At 43.4% G+C, this 19,238-nt stretch overlaps 1 protein-coding gene across 6 annotated transcripts in view; it reads left to right on the forward strand.

Annotated features, from left to right (window-relative positions):
• LOC135941461 (uncharacterized) overlaps positions 1-19,238 on the forward strand; it is a 155,009-nt gene that overhangs the window by 53,322 nt on the left and 82,449 nt on the right. For all 6 annotated transcript variants that reach the window (XM_065487013.1, XM_065487016.1, XM_065487018.1 and 3 more), the window contains exon 2: positions 14,546-14,626. The gene's annotated coding sequence lies outside the window, so the exon portion shown is untranslated. The remainder of the gene's footprint in view (positions 1-14,545; positions 14,627-19,238) is intronic.

A 19,238-nucleotide genomic window follows, 5' to 3' on the forward strand; every position in this document is an offset into this window, starting at 1 on the left:
TACAATTCGACACGATGAGCCGAAAATGGCAAGCTTCGGCAGGTTTTGGTCCAAAGAATGCCATGCTAATCAGAGAATGGAGCGTCAGGTTCATCAGGTTGACCAGCATCCAGCCTTTGTCGCTGTGGCGCTGCCGTCTTGATCTTAAGTCTGCCCCTTCTTTGATTGGTCACCTTTCATACCCAATAAGCCGCCAAAGTACCGGTTTTTATTTTCCCGCTGATTCCGAGCACATCGTGTCGATTTGTCAAACCTGATTTGACCCTCTGTCAAAAATGAAGTTCCAGCGTTTATTTGATTTTGCACACGCAATTTTATTTCCGTTATTAATGAAGGTAAAAATTTTATTTCCCGCTTCAATCCCGCTCCGTTCACTTTTGTGCCGGTCGAAAAGGACCGCCTCCCGATAGCTTTGAGTTGAAGTGAAAAGGCGAGAAGGTGAACGAGATAAAATTTTGCTGCCTCTCGCTTTTAGAGCGCGCGGTAATCGCTCTCGCAATCATCTTCATCAGAAAAGAGCTACATTAATCGCAGAGCCGAATTGAACCCGGCACCGACACTATTCAGCAATCAATTTTGCGGGTGGTATTTGCATACGGCAATTAGGTCAGCGCGCGAAACGAAATTGCACAAAGCTTCCGGCCAGGTGGCCGGCCGGCCGTCCTGCCGACCTGACCTTATTTGTACTCGCGGGAGAACACGAAACTTCGTTTAGCTCTTCGCTCAGGCAAATTGATTGTGATTGACGTTTTAGCACGCCCGAGTTGAGCAGCGAGACGAGATGATTGCTGTGAATGAAATTCGAGCGCGCCGCTCCGATCACGTGGAAAAGTAACTTTATACCTCGCTTTTGCCGGGTCGGGCGCGGTCCTCGCGTGTTGTACACAATAATTGTGCATTTCAACGAGAGTTAACAAGATCCGAGCGAATTTAATGACCTCTCCACTCTGTCACACGAAGCATTGGCACGTGAAGTTCAATCGAAGCATAAATTTCTGTGAGGTGTGGAATAATTCCTTGAAGGATATGTTTGTAATTAATCTGAGGAGGAAAGGTCAAATTAATTAACCTGATCAATTTTCACTATTTTTAATCATAAAGCGGCTGAAAATAAAACAATGATATTAATTGATGCTATATATTCCCCCGTTCTTGCAAAACAGTTGACGCGTATTTCATCACTGCATATATATCGAGCGAGCTTTGTTCTAATATTGAACATGTCGACGCTAAACGACATGTGAAAGTGAATAAATAACCTGGTCGAGCGGGTTGCATACACCGACATGACAAGGCGGGTAAATATCATTAGCGCGCAGTTTTGTTTTTCTACGCGGCACACGGGCGATTTATTATTAATTCGCTGATTATGTCCGACTTTTTGCCCGCGCTGCAGAGTTTAATGACCCGTAGCCCACCCGTGCGCGCTTGATGATCGCTTGTTCTCGTGTGTACATGTTGGACTGGAATGTGTGTGCATGTGTGCGCAATTCGAGCACTCGATAAATGGAGAGCCACGCGGTGCGGCCGACGATAAATCCTGGCATGTGCAATTGCATTGTTGCGGCAGTGTGTCACACAAACTTTCTCGGCTAAATCACTCGTGAAATTGATCGTCTAATTATTTATTTGCGCCGCCTAATGACGAAACTTTGCGCTCGCGGCGACATTTATTTACTCTCTTGCTAAAGCTGCAAGAGAGTCAAAAGCGAGCGGCTTTTTGGCTCGGCAAACTTGTTTTCCGGGCCCAAATATGGCAGATGCATTAGGCAAATTAAATGGGCTGAGAGAAATTTATAAGTGTGTTGCGAAATTTCTCAGTCGGGGGGAGAAAACAGCAATTTTGCGCCTGCCTGCGCTCAGCGTAGGCAGTTGAGTGGCGGCGACGCTTTATTTTTCAATTTCGTCTAGCTTGCGCTTCGCAGCGCAGTTTGACCCAGAAAACTTTGGCCGTTTTACTTAATGTCCCGAAATCAGCTTGAATTACTGCCTAGCATCACACTGCACGTCAAACGCTCCATTCCATTTGAATGTTAATTAATAAGCGATGCGCATTCTGTAGTCTTTGTTCAAGCGGAAGATATGGCTCTACAGGTTGTTAAAATTTTCCCACTGGAATTTCTTAAAACATTTTTAAATCAATTTATGAATGCTAAATAAGTTTTTGCATACAGTATTATACTCACAAAAATAACATCTGAGTAAATTAAATTGATAGCATGTAGCTAGGTAAGAGTTTCAAACACAAATGCTTTTAACATTTTCTTTTCCTAAAAAATTAAAACCATTTTAGAAAAATTTCTTTTGTTTATGTGCTTAACTCCTATTGCATTTTTTATTTTATTATCTACAAATATTAAATATTATTTCTCTAACATAATCTTCAGAAATCTTTATTCGGAGCCAGTGATAAATTGCGCCTCGCACTTGTGTTGCAACCCTACTAATTAACACTCGTCATGCTTGCTTAAACTTCTCAAAGTAAAATGCACTCAAATCGTGACCAAAATGCAAAGTGCTTTTCCTGCCATGTCTCGGGGAAAAGATGAAAGGCTGGCAGACAAAGAGCCAATTAATCGAAATTAAGTCGGCAAAGTCTGTGGTGGTGGTTGCGGCGGCGGCGGCGGTGGCGGAAAGAGAGGGTTGGAAGTGTTTTGCACCCCGGATGGAATGGCAATAATGGCGATAATAACGCGGTGCAACATAAAAAGGGATATAACCGCCATTAAAAGGGTCGCCATGCACACGAGCCAGCCCCGGAAAGCTTTTAGCCTAATATGAATCTTTATCACAGTTAATTTCAAACAGCTAATGTGTTTTTATGCGACACCACTGGATTTTACAACGTGTCTGCTCTCTGCGCGCGCGGGCAAAAAGCCTCAAAATACGAAAGGGCAGCTCCTTCGGCATTTTCACGAAATTCACATGCGAAACGCCGCGCGGAGATTGCTCGGCGGCGGGTTTTTGTTTGTGTGTGTACAGCGTACAGCTGGCTTGTTTGCTCTTTTTTAAGCTCGTCAGTGCGCGCGCGAGGCGAAATTGCTTCCCTTTGTGCCTGCGAGCTGTGTATCCCTGGCTCTTAAGAGCAAAGTTAAATGACGAGATGGCTTAACTTTTATTAAAGAATGCCTCGCACGACTAAATTTGAGTGCGCGCACAGATTTAATTTGATCCTTGCAACGAGCCAGCAGAGTGCTTTGTGTGTCAAAAGAAACGCCTTTCGCTTCGACGCTAGTCTCGGCGATTTTCGATTTATTCGCGTTTCGCCAAATATTTATGCGTGCAACACAAAACAGTCAAATTGCGTTCGCAGCGTTAAGCCATGTTTATTGCCTGATTAGGCCTTTGTTGCAGAGTTATTATATAACGGGATCAAGAAGTGGCGCCAAGCGAGTAGCTCTATAATGAGCATGATAATACGCTTCTAATTTTGTTGGCCCCGAGCGCTGAAGAATGAAGAGCACACTCCAACACTTTTGTTCCGCTGATCAATGAGCAAAAATCTAATTTGCTTTCTCGCCGAGTTTATCCAAAGCAGACAAAACTATCTTCTATTTTTGTGGAGGCAAAGTTAACCACAAAATTACTCTTAGCTTTTGATACTTTCCTTGTTTTATGCTCTAGTGATCTCGGAATATGTAAATTTTCGTTACAATTTCACCCTCCACGCACCTGACTTTACATTTTTTTTTACAGTGCCAATTGATTTCTGAGGGTAAGACAATTTGATCCGACGTGCTGAAAATCGGCGGAAACGTAATATCAAGCCGTTGGCTCGCATTGTTGAGCGCATGCTTCGCGTGCACGTTGCAAATGTTTGGGGGTCGAGTGCTGGCTGAATTGCGCCTACATTTGTTTCTCTCGCATTGCAATGACGTCCCATTCGGATTTGGGAGGATTGCGAAAGCTTGCCGACAGCTGCTTGCTGGTTTGCACCTTTCCAGCACGCGTGAATTCAATTCACCAGACAAATATTTAGCATTTCAATAAAAGACTCTGATGCGCGGCTGATGCGCGGACAAAGTTAAATCCTTTTCTGGAATCCCAATGAATGTGTTTGGGACACGCGTTGTTCGCTATCAGAGGGTCATCCACCTTTAGGTCCGAACCTAGCAAAAAGTGCGGCAACCAATCAGAGAATGGAGCAGTTGTTGATGTGGCAACGGCAGCGACACAGTGACAGTCAGCGCTATCAAGCGACAATCAGAGAACCATTTCCGGCTCGTCAGATCGAATTTTCGCCTGGATTATTCGGCTGTTATACAAATTCGGCCATCTCAGTTATCGATTTGTACTGTCAAAAGTGAAATTATCCAGTGCTTATGAGATTGGGGGCTCATCAGGTCATTCCAATGGCTTCCAAAGGGTTGCATTTCAGTTTCTGAAAGCTCTTGATTTGGCCTTTCCAACATTGTGCAGATCTTGCAGACCGAACCGATTCAGAGCCTGTCAGGCGTCGGTAAAGTTGCCACATTCGGGAATAGAATAATTTTTATCCCTCACAGATTTTCATAAGGGTTGATGCGTACGTGGTTAGATTTCTTGACCCCCCCCCCTAATATTTTCCGAGGGAAAAAATTCAATTTAGATTTATTCTCCATGATATTATCAATGATCGCGAACAAAGGAAAACTATTCCTGTGTCGAGTAAAAATTACGCTGATACAGAAATAAGCCTGTCCAATGTATTTGTGCCAATATTATCGCTCTTGCTACATAATCAAAGCTTGAAATAATGCCTCTTCTACACCCACGTATATACACACATTTCCCTCGTGTAAATCTAATTTAGAAGATATATTTAGAATTCTGCGTAACACTCGCTCTCCAAAGAGCTCACGGTGGAGAGTACAGATTAATCCCGCACATTATTATTTGCTCTCGTCGAGTGCTGTTCGGAATTCTGCTCGCCGAGCGACGTGCTCGAATTTATGCAGCGATAATTTTCACGCAGAATGAGTTTTCGGTTTGATTAATTGCTGGCATGAATCAGCGGCAGGTGAGAGGTGGTTTGTTTGCCAGCAGCCGACCAATCCGGGCCGACGTCGTTCCGCGCCTGCAGCCAGCTCTTTTGGCGCGGAATTAATGCATAAAAAATTAGAAATCAATGCTGAATATAAACTCAGCCTGCCTGTTTTCGTGCTAAATAATATTCCAGGTCACCTCCAGATGAGCGGCTGCTATCTTGTGCGCCACTTTTTTCCTCAGCTGGCCGCAGAGCAGCTGAATTGTTCGCGATTGGCTCTCGGCCAAGTAGATAAATCTCGCTTTAAATGGCCGAATCAATTAAAACACACAGATTCAACCACCCTTTTATTTATTCCGCCGGCCACGTAAATTTAATCTAAACTTTCCGACCATCTGAGTTATTCCGTTTTGTTTATTTCGTCCGAAGGGAATGAAACCGTGCAAGATATCCTCGATCGGGAACAAGCTTGATTCGGTTTTTATTGGCTTCCCCCTGCGGAATTCGTTGCCTGATTGAATGTTACACGACATGAAAAGGCATGATAAAATTCAGTACAAATGGAGCACTCTGTTAATATTTTAACCGGCAAAGAATCAATGGACGATTTATATTGGCAGTTGAATTGTACGATGAATATAAATAACAAGTAATTGATAATTTCAATTTATATGTTGTACTTACAATTAATTATCAAGCATTCTTTTAATTTTTATCTACATTCTATATTATTTATAGGTTGGATTTTTGTATTTCTAAATAGAAAACTGCAAGAACTAAGTGATTGACTCAGATTTTGTGGATCTTGTTTGAAAAGAAATAAATGTCGAGAAATTTGCTCATTTTTTGTCATTTTGGCATCAATAATGTAGGCAGAAATACTAGTCTATGGTGTCTTTTCTATCTATTCTGTAATTTTCTTGTTAAAACATTGTCTAAATGATTTCAAAACAATATAGCAACCTGGATAACACAAATAATTGGAAATGCAAACCGTGTATTATTTGCATTGGCAGTGACTCACTCCATTTTGTTGATTCACGCAGAGTAAGTATATGGTGTATCGTGCACGCATGTGTGTCTGTTTATTTTGGCTTATAGTCGTGCAGTGTCAATACGCGCGTGGACCATAATTTATTCACAAGTGCGCGCACACAGCGCACGTTTACTTATTAGTCTTACCGCCGAGTAAATGCACGCATTCAAAGGCTGCGTTTTGCGAATTCTCTCGCTGTTTGAACTGCTGCTTTGTGCTATTTGCTTTATTGCTACAAATATTTACACGCGAGCATTATTAAGCCCAAAGGAGATAGACGCCCCAATTTGCGCCGACGTCTTTTGACAATCGAGATGATTTTACACTAGCACTGCATGCGTGCTACTGTTTGCCCGCGCAATTTTGGCAGCAGCTCAAAAGCAAAGTTTGCGCGCTATGGAACCTGTCAAACTGATGATATGTTTGTTTGGCTCGTTAATGTGTCGACACGCTCCAAAGAAAGCCTATTTCCAAAGCACGCTGAATATTTTATGAGATGCGTTAACGGTCTGAGGCATTCTCGTAATTAGTAGCGTTTGTTTTGACGAGTTCCGCGCACTGAAATTTATTTGAACGTAGCTTGGCTATCATTATTTTAAATGGCTGCGGTTCTAATTACGACCCAAACAAAACAGAAGCGAAGTTTTCTATAATTTCGGATCGAACGCGTGCTTCAACCTAATTTATATTATGTTTAACAGCTGAGGGCGATTGAATTCTTGTTTTTGCAGCAGATATAATTCCCACGCACCGCTTCGGATGGAAAAATCCAATTCGAAAAAGGCTGGTGCGTGAAAACATAAACATATTGCGACGAGAGCAAACGCAATTTCATAAATCCGGCTGCTGCTGTTGCGAGTGGAGCTAGCGAGAGTGAGGTAAAAATTAATTTGCATTTTTCGCCTGGGTGTTTGTGACAAAGGCCTCATCAAGCGCCAGCCATCCAGCCAGCCAGCCAGCAGCTGAGAGGAATAATAAAAATCAACGACGCCGCTTTTACATGACCAGCCATTCTGCACAAAAGCATGGCTTTTTCCTGTTCCGTGCTGCGTGTGTGCGAGCTGCCTGGCAAGAGCTTTCCCAATTCACCCCGGCGCTAAATTAAAATTGTCATTTTCAGACTTTTGACATGCCTCCGTCCGTCCGTCCGCCCGTCCGTCCGTCCGCCGAGTAGACGCACGCACCGCTTTTTGTCGTGCTCCACAAAAACAAACGTTGATCTTTCGTTTCAGATATAAAAGGATACATCGGACTCGTGCACTCCGAAATCCAATATTTCAACGCCGAATCTCATTTTAATTGGAATAAATCTTTGGCTAAATTTGTCGAACAAGTTATTCATGCCAATCTTTGGTAGACGGAAAGTGAACACTCCTTTTGACATTTAATACTTACTCGCCGGTTACCTGAGAGAGGGGTTCTTTTATTTTCTTCTCCTTCGTTCGCCGTCTTAACAAGCATAGAGTTTCATCGGTATTATTACCTGCCTTCCTCGTCATTTTCGGGGAATCATTATTTTTGAACACTCACTCAGACATCGATCATATTTCTGGCCGGGTTCGCTCTGTGCGGTCAAACTCATTTTCAGTGTCCCGGTGGGTGAATCTTGGTTTTTTTATTCGCCTCTTCAGAGTTACACACCGTAGTATCATGTTTGATGGTTGGCCAGCGATATTTTCGGATCATATCTTGTTAGCACGGCCGGTTCTGGGAAATCTGAAACATGTGGGAAATTAGAGCTGAAAATTTGTAAACAGTAAATAATTAGTTTTTATATGTGTATGTTTGTGCTAAAAACACCTCCGATAATTGGTCATTAGCATCATTCGTTTGCCTTCTGATCGGAAAAAAGCTGTTTTATCGAGGGCGTTGATAAATTGGCTTCATTACCGTTGATTACCGGCACACGCGGCGAATTAATGCAGCTCCGACTCCAACTATATCGAGACTTTTTTATCGGAATCCGATAATCTTTACACCATCAGATTAATTCAAAATCGACCTGCGCGCATATATTTACGTGTAAGCAAGGGGAGTTCTGTGTTCGTGCGCCGGCCGCGACTGTATTGGGGTCACAGGTCATTGGGACGTGGAGTAATCGGCCCTCTCCGCCAACAAAGTGGATAGCCCTTGCAGATTGGGTTTTGTGATCGAATAGGATATTAAGGCTCCAGCTTGTAGCTTTTCTGTAGTCAGCGATGAATTTATTTTTGTTAAGGCATTCTTCGCTGTCAAGGCAACGGGAGGTATTTGAGCATTTCTGGAATCTTTTACAGGTTGCCTTCAATGTTACGGGCTGGTAGGAGGCGGCACTTGCTGGTTTTCGCACCTTTCCTTTTGTTTCGGGGAGTAGAAAAGATTGCCACATTGGGCCCAAGCTCCATCCTCTGCGAACACTCGGTTCCCATTTTAATGGGACTCGTCGAGCTCATAGCCCAGCAGAGGAAAGATATTTTTGAGACATATATGGTTTGCAAGCAGAATTACATTAATTTTATCAGGCTACACATGATATGGTCACCCGAATAACGTATGTTGGGACCTCGTGGCATTTGCCGCACGAGCCTTGTCTAGCCCCCTAATATTGGGTTACGATTCCCGCGGGAAGAGCTCAAAAAATCGCTACTCGTGTGCGGCTGGACTATTTTATGGCCCTGGCATTATCGAAAAGATGAAAAAAGACACGTCGCCCTGTTTATATCACGTTTGCCCGTTCAGGAGAAAAACTACTTCTGGTTTCTCATAGATCGCCCTCTTACCCTTGGCTTTTCCCGTTTTCCCAGAAACCATTATTGAGGTGCTGCTCGAACCCAACTAATAGTAATTGTGTTGAAATGCCTTTGAGGTTTTCCCAAAATTTCTGCAGCTTTTCTTCGTCGTTGGCAGCGCATTTGGCTGGAATTGATGAATGTGCGCGCGGCAACTTTGGTCGCAGGTTTGCGGTGGCATCGAGTGAAGAGAAAAAGCATGGCTGCTGGCACGCACAAAGAGCAGCACGCAGATAAGAACAAACTTCGGGAATCTTTTTATTAACTTTTGAATAAAAACTTGCGCGGACGTGTACAATCTCCCAAGTCGCTCTTCTCCCCGGGGACTTTATTTTTGACTAGTAGTTTCCTGAAAGTAGTGCAGAAAATTGGATTGCTATGTGCCCGGCGTGGCCCAGCTCACAAAGGGCTGACGCACACACACAGCTCCTATAGGAGCTGTTTTTGTTGAAATTTTTAACGGGTGCTCCTTCTGATCCCAGCGAGACGTCACTTCTTGTCCTCCTTTCCCGCCCAAAAAGGAATGCACTATTTGGCGATGCAGATTGTGCTCCAAAGCGGGGCTAATTGCCTCCCAGCCGAGTCAAGTTTTCCGGCCCAAAATAGCACTCGCGTTTGGTGTTACACGGTTTATTACATTGTTGCAGGGGCTGCGGCGCGTTAAACAATTCCGTCTCGCACCCACAGAGAGAATTCATCTCAGCCCTGTTTATGCTCAGACCGATCTCGTTGCACGCGAACAGCGAGTTAAGGAAAAGCAGGCGCGGCCACGAGAAAAAGCACAAGTCGGGAGTAATTTTGCGCGCTCTCGAGAATGTCGAAACGCGCCGCATGTAATACACAAAGAGACCTTTATGCTAATTTAATCACAGAGAGCGAGAGAGAGAGAGAGAGAGAGAGAGAGAGAGAGAGAGCCACGTGGCATGAAGGCAGGCAGCGCAGTTTTCTCTCTCTCGCGCGCGAGCGCTCGCACTCTCGGTGCTTTTTTCCTTCCCCGAGGAGGAGGAATTCCTTCCTTGCACAATTCCTTTTCTTTGGCATTATATTATGCGGCGAAATTTACGCCGCGCCTTTGCAGAATGCCTCGAGGTGGATTTGCTTGGGAAAGACAAAGAGAGAGAGAGAGAGAGAGAGAGAGAGAGAGAGAGAGAGAGAGAGAGAGAGAGAGAGAGAGAGAGAGAGAGAGAGAGAGAGAGAGAGAGAGAGCAGGGAGCTTGCGTTTTACTTGACACAATTCTCGCTGCCACCGCTTCGTGCCGACGAATTCATTTTGAATTTTAGATGAAGAAGTCGAGTGCGGCCGCTGCGGAAAGGACTTCTTTTCAAACTCGAGAGCGCCCATTACGGAGCGCGGATCAATGGCTGCTGTTGCCAATCAATATCTAATAATTTGTATGCGTTCGGCGAGCACTGAGCAGGCACGCCTGCGAGGAAGTAGCAGACGCCGCTGCTTGTCTCCGCTCGCGCTTTATTATCGCCGCCACTTCAAAGCATTTCATCAGAGCACGATTGAAATATTTCTCCTTTCTTCAAAAGAACCGGAGAATGAATTAATCACAGACAGACAGACAGATGAGATAAAGGAATTGTCGGCGGCGATTGGGAACGAGTGCTGCCTGGTTTTATCCGAGAACCAGTGTTTCTGCAGCTTCATTAGTTCGTCTTTAATAGGAGCTCTTCAAGCGCAAAATGTGTTTATCTATTTTTGCTAAAACACTTTGCAGCAGCTGAACGAGCACCAGCCGTCAATTCGTCTTGAATTGGCTGGACTTGTAATTTTTTTTTAAATAAATATGATTTTCTAAAAAAACTTGATTCCGAAGAATTGTGTCCATTATCTATATGAAAATAAATTTTTAAAAACATTCAGCATACCTGATTATGGTAAATAGTTTATTGTTTTTGAAATTTTGCAATAATAACGAAATCAGGACCGAGGAACAGTTTAATTTCAGATTTTTCCCGCTGTCTTGATCTATCCATTGGTGAAAAGGATTTTACTTTAATGAAGGAAACTAAAGTAGTTTGAATTAACAATATGGCATATTTTTCCTGGTTGGAACAACTAATTTTATAACCAGTTGACAAATTCTATTGACCTTCAATTCTAAAACATGTTTTTATGTGTTAACACGCGCGTTTGGTGAAACTTGTCCTTTTTGGTATTTAACAAATGTTTGTTTTGTCGTTTTTCGTGGCACGCAGAGAGGTGAAGCCGCACGCACGCTGCTCTTTGCAAATGAACAACCTTGCCGCATGCAAAAGCCGCAATTAAAAAGCATGCCCCGCAGTTCGCCAGATCCGAAACAATGCGCTCGCTCGCTCGCACTCACACACGACGCGCGTCTAAATTTTCGCCGCGTAATGAAGAGAGCATTTTAATAACAACAAAAACAAGAGCCGGGTGCCCTGGTAAGCGAAAACACGACCGGCAAAAGACAACTGTCACAAAAATTACTTTTTTAATATAGTTAAAAGCTTTTTCATTTGCCAGAGCCGAGCAAGATGATGCTGCTCGGCCGGCCGGCTTTTTTCGTTTTTTTATTCGTTCCAGCGCATACACATTTCATTTGTCGTCGTTCTTCACATTTTCCTCGCGCGCTGAATAGAGGAAAATCAAGCGGAATTTTTATTTGCAGCGTGATCTGTATGCATATGAGCGTGGCAGCCTGCTAAAGGGTAAATATAAAGCTCATGAGGCATGACACAAAATATTATGGAGCAGTGTCATATCGCCGGCTTGGCAAAGAAGAAATATCTCTCGAGCTATGCAAATTTTACAAGAGGCAATTTATCATTTCCCTCTTGTATATTTGCAGCGCCCCGTGCGCGCGGATATGAATAAATTTGTGAAAAAGTGAGCGTGTGTGTGTGTGTTTGAGGAACTGTGTGTGCGTCGGCGGCCGTGCTGATATTAAAATTTGCTGTGCGAAACGCGAATTTTTCCGACTCGCATTTTTGCCGGGGGGCTTTAGGCCAGTGGCGGAGGGAGCAAACACAGAGTTCATCAGCCAGCGGGTCGAGTAAAAATGGAGGGTGACCTAGTGCGCGACGAGCTTTTGTTAAAAGCCGTCGAGGAATACTAAATAATGGGCAGAGTGCTGGGGGAAAGGGGGAAGGAAGAAATTTATTTATTTTTTGGAAAGTTTGATATTTTTATGAAATGAAAAATGACCAGAAACAGATGATTTGTTTTAAGGTGAAGAATGAATTAGGATATAACCACCAAAATTCTGTAGAAGAATTTTAAGAAAATGAAGCTTTTCAATTCCTAAATCCGTGCATTTACAAATCAATTTCAATTAACAATATAAAAGAAATCTAGTGTTTAAACCCTAAAAATAATACTTTCATTGATTTTTTATTGTTTGCACCTTATTGCACAGAAGAGCTCCGTGTCAATCACCGTAAAAAACTTCAGTACATCGTTAGAACCGTATGCAAGTTTTGTGTAAATGCAACCATTAGAACACGAGATTCAGCTCACACTTTTTTTATCGCCTGCCTCTCCCAACTTAAAAAGACGTTTTTCACCAAATCTCTGCATCTATTAGCGTCGGATATGCAAAAACTGAACACCGTTCATGGCCTCTAGATTAGTTAGTTGAAGCAAACTAAGGGTGTCAACCTTTTCCGCCCCTTATAAAATGATCAAAAATCGTGATAAGGGGGTCATTCTCCTTAATCAATTTCAATTTCAATTTGTTTGTTAAACACAAGTTTGTGTACAACAGATTCTAGTAAGTAACAAAATATAAAGTCAGTCATTTGGCTGGCAATTTTGCAGCCTGAGTCAGACTCATCTGGTTTTTGTCACAGCTTAAAAAGTGATAGAATTCCATGCTCTTATCACAAAGTTTACAGACACAGCCAGGAAGAGCTTCAGTATGAAATTCTTTAATTTCCACAGTAGATAGTGAAAGCCGTGACAAGCATGACGTGTTAGCGTGTGCCTGTTTGTGTAGCACACGGCTTTCCAACTCTGGTCAACCATCGCGGGCGTGTCGAAAAACCCCGGCTCAATCCGGAAAATCTTAAACCACTGGTTTTGAATGAATTTATTATAATTTGTGTTGTGAAGAAGAGCAAATCTATCAGCTAAGTCATCTACAAAGAAACTAGTGTCAGCCAGTTTGTAAGACAATCTCGATTTCATGTACTTTGATAAGTCAAGTGCTTTTTTTAAAATCTCGACTTTACTGACTCTGACTTGGCAAAGTCACTCAGTGTCAGGTGCGGCCAGATCACCTGAACACCATAGCTCGCGATAGGCGCGATTGCAAGTTCAAAAAGCTTTACGGCCGTGTTAACAGATGACTTTGAGAGGGAGGTCACTTTAGCCGTGGTGAAAATTGCTCCTTAATCAGAGTTTATTTTTAGTGGCCTGGATCCGCCCCTGGGGCGAGGGTGGCCGCGTGGTGTCTCGAAGCCGCATTAGCGGCAATCTTTCCGACTTCCGAGTAATGTGCGTGGAGACAGCGGAATATGTAAGCACGCCCACAGGCTGGTTGCCTCGCGACGAGCTCTCGCACACTCGAAACGAGGCGGCGGCAGTTTATGCAAATGTTTAATCCATCCATCATTCAGCTTGCCAGTGCAAAATCTACACTCTTTTTAACGCAGTGAGCCGTGTTTCTTTCAGCCGCGCGCCACAACATTTGCAAGAGATATACTGCCGACTGCGCACAATTATTTGGAACCCGAAAACACATCACAAACTTATTTATCAGCGGTTTTATATATATATTGTCTGCGACATTACCTGGCTCATTTGCTAGAGTATCCAAGTTTTGTATCTAAATGGGCGTAATCAATTTGGTGGAGATAAAAAGGCGGAACGTGGCAGCAACTTTGGGTGCGCGCACTTGCTCTTTACCGCCATATTTCTCGGCGAGTGAGTGGGCTGGTTTAGAAGGCCATGAAGCGGCAATTTTCCGCTCGCAAAGATGCACAAGGGGTGGCTGTTTTGTGCCCCAGTTTAAAACAAGTGCGACTTCATCAAGGGTCTCGAAAGTTCAAGCTCCTCTCGAGCCGAGAGGCGCCAGCAGCAATCTAGGCGCCGCTTAGCTCCCATGCATGACTTGCGCGCCCGGCTATTATGTACTTTGTCATTAGGATTATGGCTGGGCAAACACACACACCCCACCGGGGGGCGGAATTAGCCTAATGCAATCGCCTCTCTTCTAGCTGTTTGCCCAGTGTGTTTGAGTGAGAGTGCATGGCGCACGGCCTTGCTACGCAACCAGTCGGTAATTGTCTCGAGAATTGCCTTTGGCAATTACACCCGCAAGACGGATGGACCGCGTCCTCACTGAATATTAGACGATGAATTTAACGCCCCTCTCTAGAGATTTTATGTGCCGCGCACATTTAATTAATCGAAAACTAATTAGTCCCAAACAGAGCAGCACGCTCTCCAAGCGTAGTAAAGATACTCGATACTACTTAATTGATTGAAATATCGATATTAAAATCGATTAAGAAAAAAGATAATCGAGAACATTCTGGTCATTTTTTGGGGGTATCACTCCTGAATTCCTAGGATTCGTAAAATTTTATTTAAATTACTAAAGTGCGCAGTTTTACATTTGGAAAAAACTCTTTCACACAATTTCCCTAAAAAATTGCAGTAAAATATTTGATTGTACATTTTGTTGTTTAAATTGAAATAGCTGGGCCGACGCAACGTGCTAATCCACTAATTTAGCCGACTAATTGGAATTAAAAAGTAATTTCACCCGAGCAGCAATTAATTTTTAATCTTTGTTGTTGCAGGCGTCTCGCGAGTGTAAGCGGCTTTGCGGGGTGGAGGCAGTCGCTGCATGAGTGCTCTCCTCAAGGCTCATCCTTCTTAAGGTACGCGCACAGACTTCTTCTTCTTCTTCTTCTTCTCTTCCAGGATTATGCTCTTGTGTTTCTTGCTGCGTGTTCGCAATCTCGCGAAGCAAAGAAGGCTGCAAATAAATCTGCACGTCTAATGTATTCAGTCCGTGCAAATCCCGTGCCAAGTTACAACTCACTTATTTTATGCCCGAGTGTGCAGCAGCAAGAAAAGAAATAAGACAACACTTTTCTTCGCCACCGCGCGGCATGCATATTCATCTGCTATTGCAGCTGGAATTTCTAGAAGCTATATACGTTGATGTTTTTCGGTTGAATAATGCAACAGCAAAGGTCAAAAACGTGGGCTAGGCCGCTCGGATTTGTAATTCATATGAACGGACAGTTCGGAATTAAATTCACCGCCTGGATTATTCATTTCGCAGAACATGCGGATTTTGTGTATGAATTCTGCACGCTGCCTATCAAACAGGCCAGCTAGGATTTGGCGCCTGATGCATTCAGCCGTAATTTTAATTGGGGAAATTCTGGCCGGCTGGCTGGCGCGCTCAAATATTGATATTTGTTGAGCAAGCGAGGCGCGAGCCGCCTAATGAAACAGATGAATAAACAATAATGCTCGGTCCGCGATTGCTCTTCCGATATTAAAACGGCCAGATTAATGAATACACAATTAAACCACAGACCTTTTAGCTTGCGCTAAATTTAAAATCAATTGTTAAATGTGGTGCAGTGCCAACCGTTCTATGAAGAAATATCCAGGCTAAGCACAAAAATAAAATATCGCGTTTATATTTTAAATATTTTTGTGCCTATCAATGTAAAATAACATATCAATCGCAACTGCCAAAGGTGGCTGAAAGCCCTTCCGCAATGAAAGCACAATGAAAACTCTCGACTTGCTCGAATTTGGTGGAAAAGTTGCGGGGGAGCAGCCGCAAACTCAGCCGGCGGGAGTGTTAAAAATCCATTCATATTGCAATCAAGCATGCAAACGTGCGTGTGCCACCTTATTAAACTTTTGCGAGCGGCGCACAACTTGATAATAATTCGTTAATGGCTCATTTCACACGTAGCTCGGCGCACGCGGCACCGCCAAAAGGCGTCGCGCGCGCCCGATAATCGATGAAATATTAAGACGCGATAAGATCTTTCCTCGACTCTGCCGCCGGCGTTTGGGCGAGAGCAGGCAGTGTGTGTGTGTGTGAGAGAGAGAGAGAGAGAGAGAGAGAGAGAGAGAGAGAGAGAGAGAGAGAGAGAGAGAGAGAGAGAGAGAGAGAGAGAGAAAGAGAGGGTAATTCCAGCCCGCGGCGGCACTAAGTGAAGCGTGATATTGGCGGCGCGCAGCCTCCGCCCCGCCGACACACACCAGCAGCACCCAAGTAGCCCTCGCGGCTTTTTGCGCAGACGAGATTTTTCGGCCCGAGGAAGTAGTGTTTAACGAGCAGCGCAGCAGACTTCGCGACAAATGTCACGCAGGTCACGTTACAGCAGTTTTACTCGGCTCGCCAACCAAACTAAACGTGTATTGTAGAATTTAAAATTTAATTTTTTACTACAGTCGCTGCAGTCGCCAAACATGCTGAGCTCGAATAAAAATTACAGGTTTTTGTAAACCCTTTCACTGAAATGCAAATAAATAAATGATCTAATCTGATCACAGTACTCTTCAATTAATTATTGAGAATCTACCTCAACCTACCACCTTTTACCCTTTACAGAGAGTGAACAGGTTCATATTAAAAATTAAATTGCAGAACCGGAAATTACATCGCATTTTTACTAATAAATTTTTATTTCAGATATAGTAAAAAGAGTTGGTGGGTGATCAGATCATCCCCAAAACCTATCAGCTATCTAGGGGAGGTTGATAGACTCGAATGATGTGCAGTTTTTGTAATTCTTATGGCTAAAACTCGAGATTTGGTGATTAGAATGTCGGCAAATATTGGAAGAATTTTTTCTAATCAACCATTTTAGTTGAATTTTTTAGTTTATTCTTATTTAAAAAGCAAATGAATCCTAATAATTAAACATTTTTGTATTCATCTGTATTCGCCACTTTAAAAAAAGCGTAGGAAATAATTTTTAGCGAATTTTGGACACTTAATAACTAAAAAAATCAATTAAATTGCTCCAAAAACAATTCATAAATAATTGAGAAAACACTTTGGCACTTGGATTTGGTATATCATATTTGTTTTGAAGATAAAAATAATAAAGCGTGAGCGTAGTTTGAATTTGAATTTGCCCCTGTCTTCTATGCGTCAGAATCAGGCTGAAATTTGTGCGCATTAGTAGGCAAAACGGTTTCTCTTGCGAAAAGCAAATTGTCAGTAGAGAATCGGCGGGCATACACGCACGCTCACACTCGCTCAAAGAGCAATTGAATTGGCAACTCGAGTTAGCAGTGGGCAGAGACTGCTTTCTGTTGTTGGCCGGCTGGCCGGCCTGCTGGCGCCGTGCATGAATAAATACACACATGGATGAATAGTGAACGGCTCAAAGGACATGCGGCTGTGTTTGTTTGTAATTACATTCGGTGCGCTGGTGTGGTGCCACAAGAATAATTGTAATTTCATACAGCAGTAGGAGAGTAGACTCGTGCATGGCCCCCTTTTGAGCCAAATCCGGCTCAAAAGATTTCGGCTGGCATGCAAATCTGGCGGTGTATTCCTCTCAGGTGTGTGTGTGTAATATTCTCGCAGCGCGAGATCAAAGTCGAAAGGAGATCTGCACGTGAAAAGGTAAGAGGCCGCCGCCTCGGCTCTTTCCATAATAAAAGCTGATGAAAGAGCGCGGCTGCCTCGTTGGAAATGAGTGTGAGCGAAAAGCAGGTGTCGTATTTGCACCCGAGTTGCTTTTTTGCGTGATTAAAAAATGGGTTCTTTCAATTTTTCTTCTCCCGCTCTGACGAAATGACGCGCTTTGAGCACCTGTCGCAGACACACACACGCACGTGAGCGCTGTTCTCTTTGTCCTACTTTGCAAATCAGCAGGTTGACGTCGAAGATTTTCATTAAGCTTCAAAGGCAGGCAGTAAACAAAAGCGGCAAGAAAACGGACGCCCGCAAGGCACCTCGAGCCTTTTTGATGGCTTGACAGCTGCGAAATATAATGAATTATATGAATGGCTTTATCTTTGATCGTTTGAAAAAATATATCTATATCTGGATGCACAAAAATATTTATAAACAAAAAGGGGCTTTATAATTCAGCAGCTTTGAGCGCTCGAGGAAAAATCTTGCTAAATCCGGAGAGCTGATACAATTTGCTATTTATATATCGTATTCTGGAAAACTTTTCCTTCAACCAATTTCCCAGAAAAACAGTTTGAAAAGCTGATTCAAACTTACCAGGACGAACAAATGGAGCTTGATTTTATGACACTTTACCTAGGAAAAATTAAAACTGTAGCACAATCTGTTAAACATTCGCACGCGATTTTCCCGGAAAACATTTTGGTTGGAAAATTATAGAAAAATCAAGAACTTTTGAAAAATTATGAAAATGGCACATCATTCGATTTGTCTCGCTGCAAATGTAAAATTAATTGAAATGCGATCAATTTTCAAGGAATTATGACAGCTTGGAATTTGTTTATTCCATTTGCCAAATTTTCTCCTTCTATCGAATGGCAGGGGAAACCCCCATAATTTTCGCCTAATTATGATTAAACAAAATCCATGTATACCACTAATAGGGTTACGAGTGCAACTTGTAATCCGGCCGTGATAAAAAATGCATGCGCCGTGTTTCGTCGAGACAATCCTTGTTTGTTCAGCCTTCAGGCAGCGAGCGGTCGTCGCGAGATGGACGGAAAAATGTACACGAGCCAAGTGTAGCGTCAACTGGAGCCATTTCTTTTCTAGTTTCCCGGCTGTCGTCTTCCTTCCTGCCGTAAACAAAAGGCTCTTTGAATTCTACAGGGGGCATAAATCTTGTCGATCTGGGAAAAAAATTGTGGCGCGCCCGACGTTTTAAAACTTTATGAAAAGCGATTGTGCTTAATCACTGGCGCTGCAGGGGAATTATTCTCGATGTGTTTGTTGGTTGTCTTTTTTTTCTTATTTTGCCGAGAAGACACGCGTCGTTCCGTTTTACGATCAGCAGCCGCTGAATTAGTATTCCGAGAGAGAGGCAGTGGCAGGCGCTGGGTAGGCAACGCGCCGCGCTGCGCAGGCCGGCCGCTTGCATAAGCTTCATTATTCGCCAGCTGGAGCTATCAACAGGAGGCGAGATATTCAATTTCTTTTGTTTATCTACTCGCTGGTTGTAAAAATATACGAGGACGAGACGGGCCCGAAAGAGGTTTAGCACGTCATTGCACAGCGCCGGCGTTATTATGCTCCCAGTGCGATCATTATCTCTGGCGCGAGCGCTGCCTTTCTTTTATTAAACTTTACTCACAGACACAAATGCAGCACACACACACACACACGCGGCGCGCGCGCTTTATGTGCTTTCAGCCGAGTGCGGTCTTTTTACCCTTTTTTCGTCCAAATTGCGGCCAAATTGGATGCTCCCTGCGGTCTGCTTGCAAATGTAAGCGGCCGACCCCTCTTCCCTCTTCCAGTTTTGCCTTTCAATTGTGAGCCGCGCGTGAATATTTCATCAGCTCGCCACA

The sequence above is a fragment of the Cloeon dipterum genome, chromosome 3, assembly GCF_949628265.1.
Source record: "Cloeon dipterum chromosome 3, ieCloDipt1.1, whole genome shotgun sequence".
Classification (NCBI taxonomy): domain Eukaryota; kingdom Metazoa; phylum Arthropoda; class Insecta; order Ephemeroptera; family Baetidae; genus Cloeon; species Cloeon dipterum.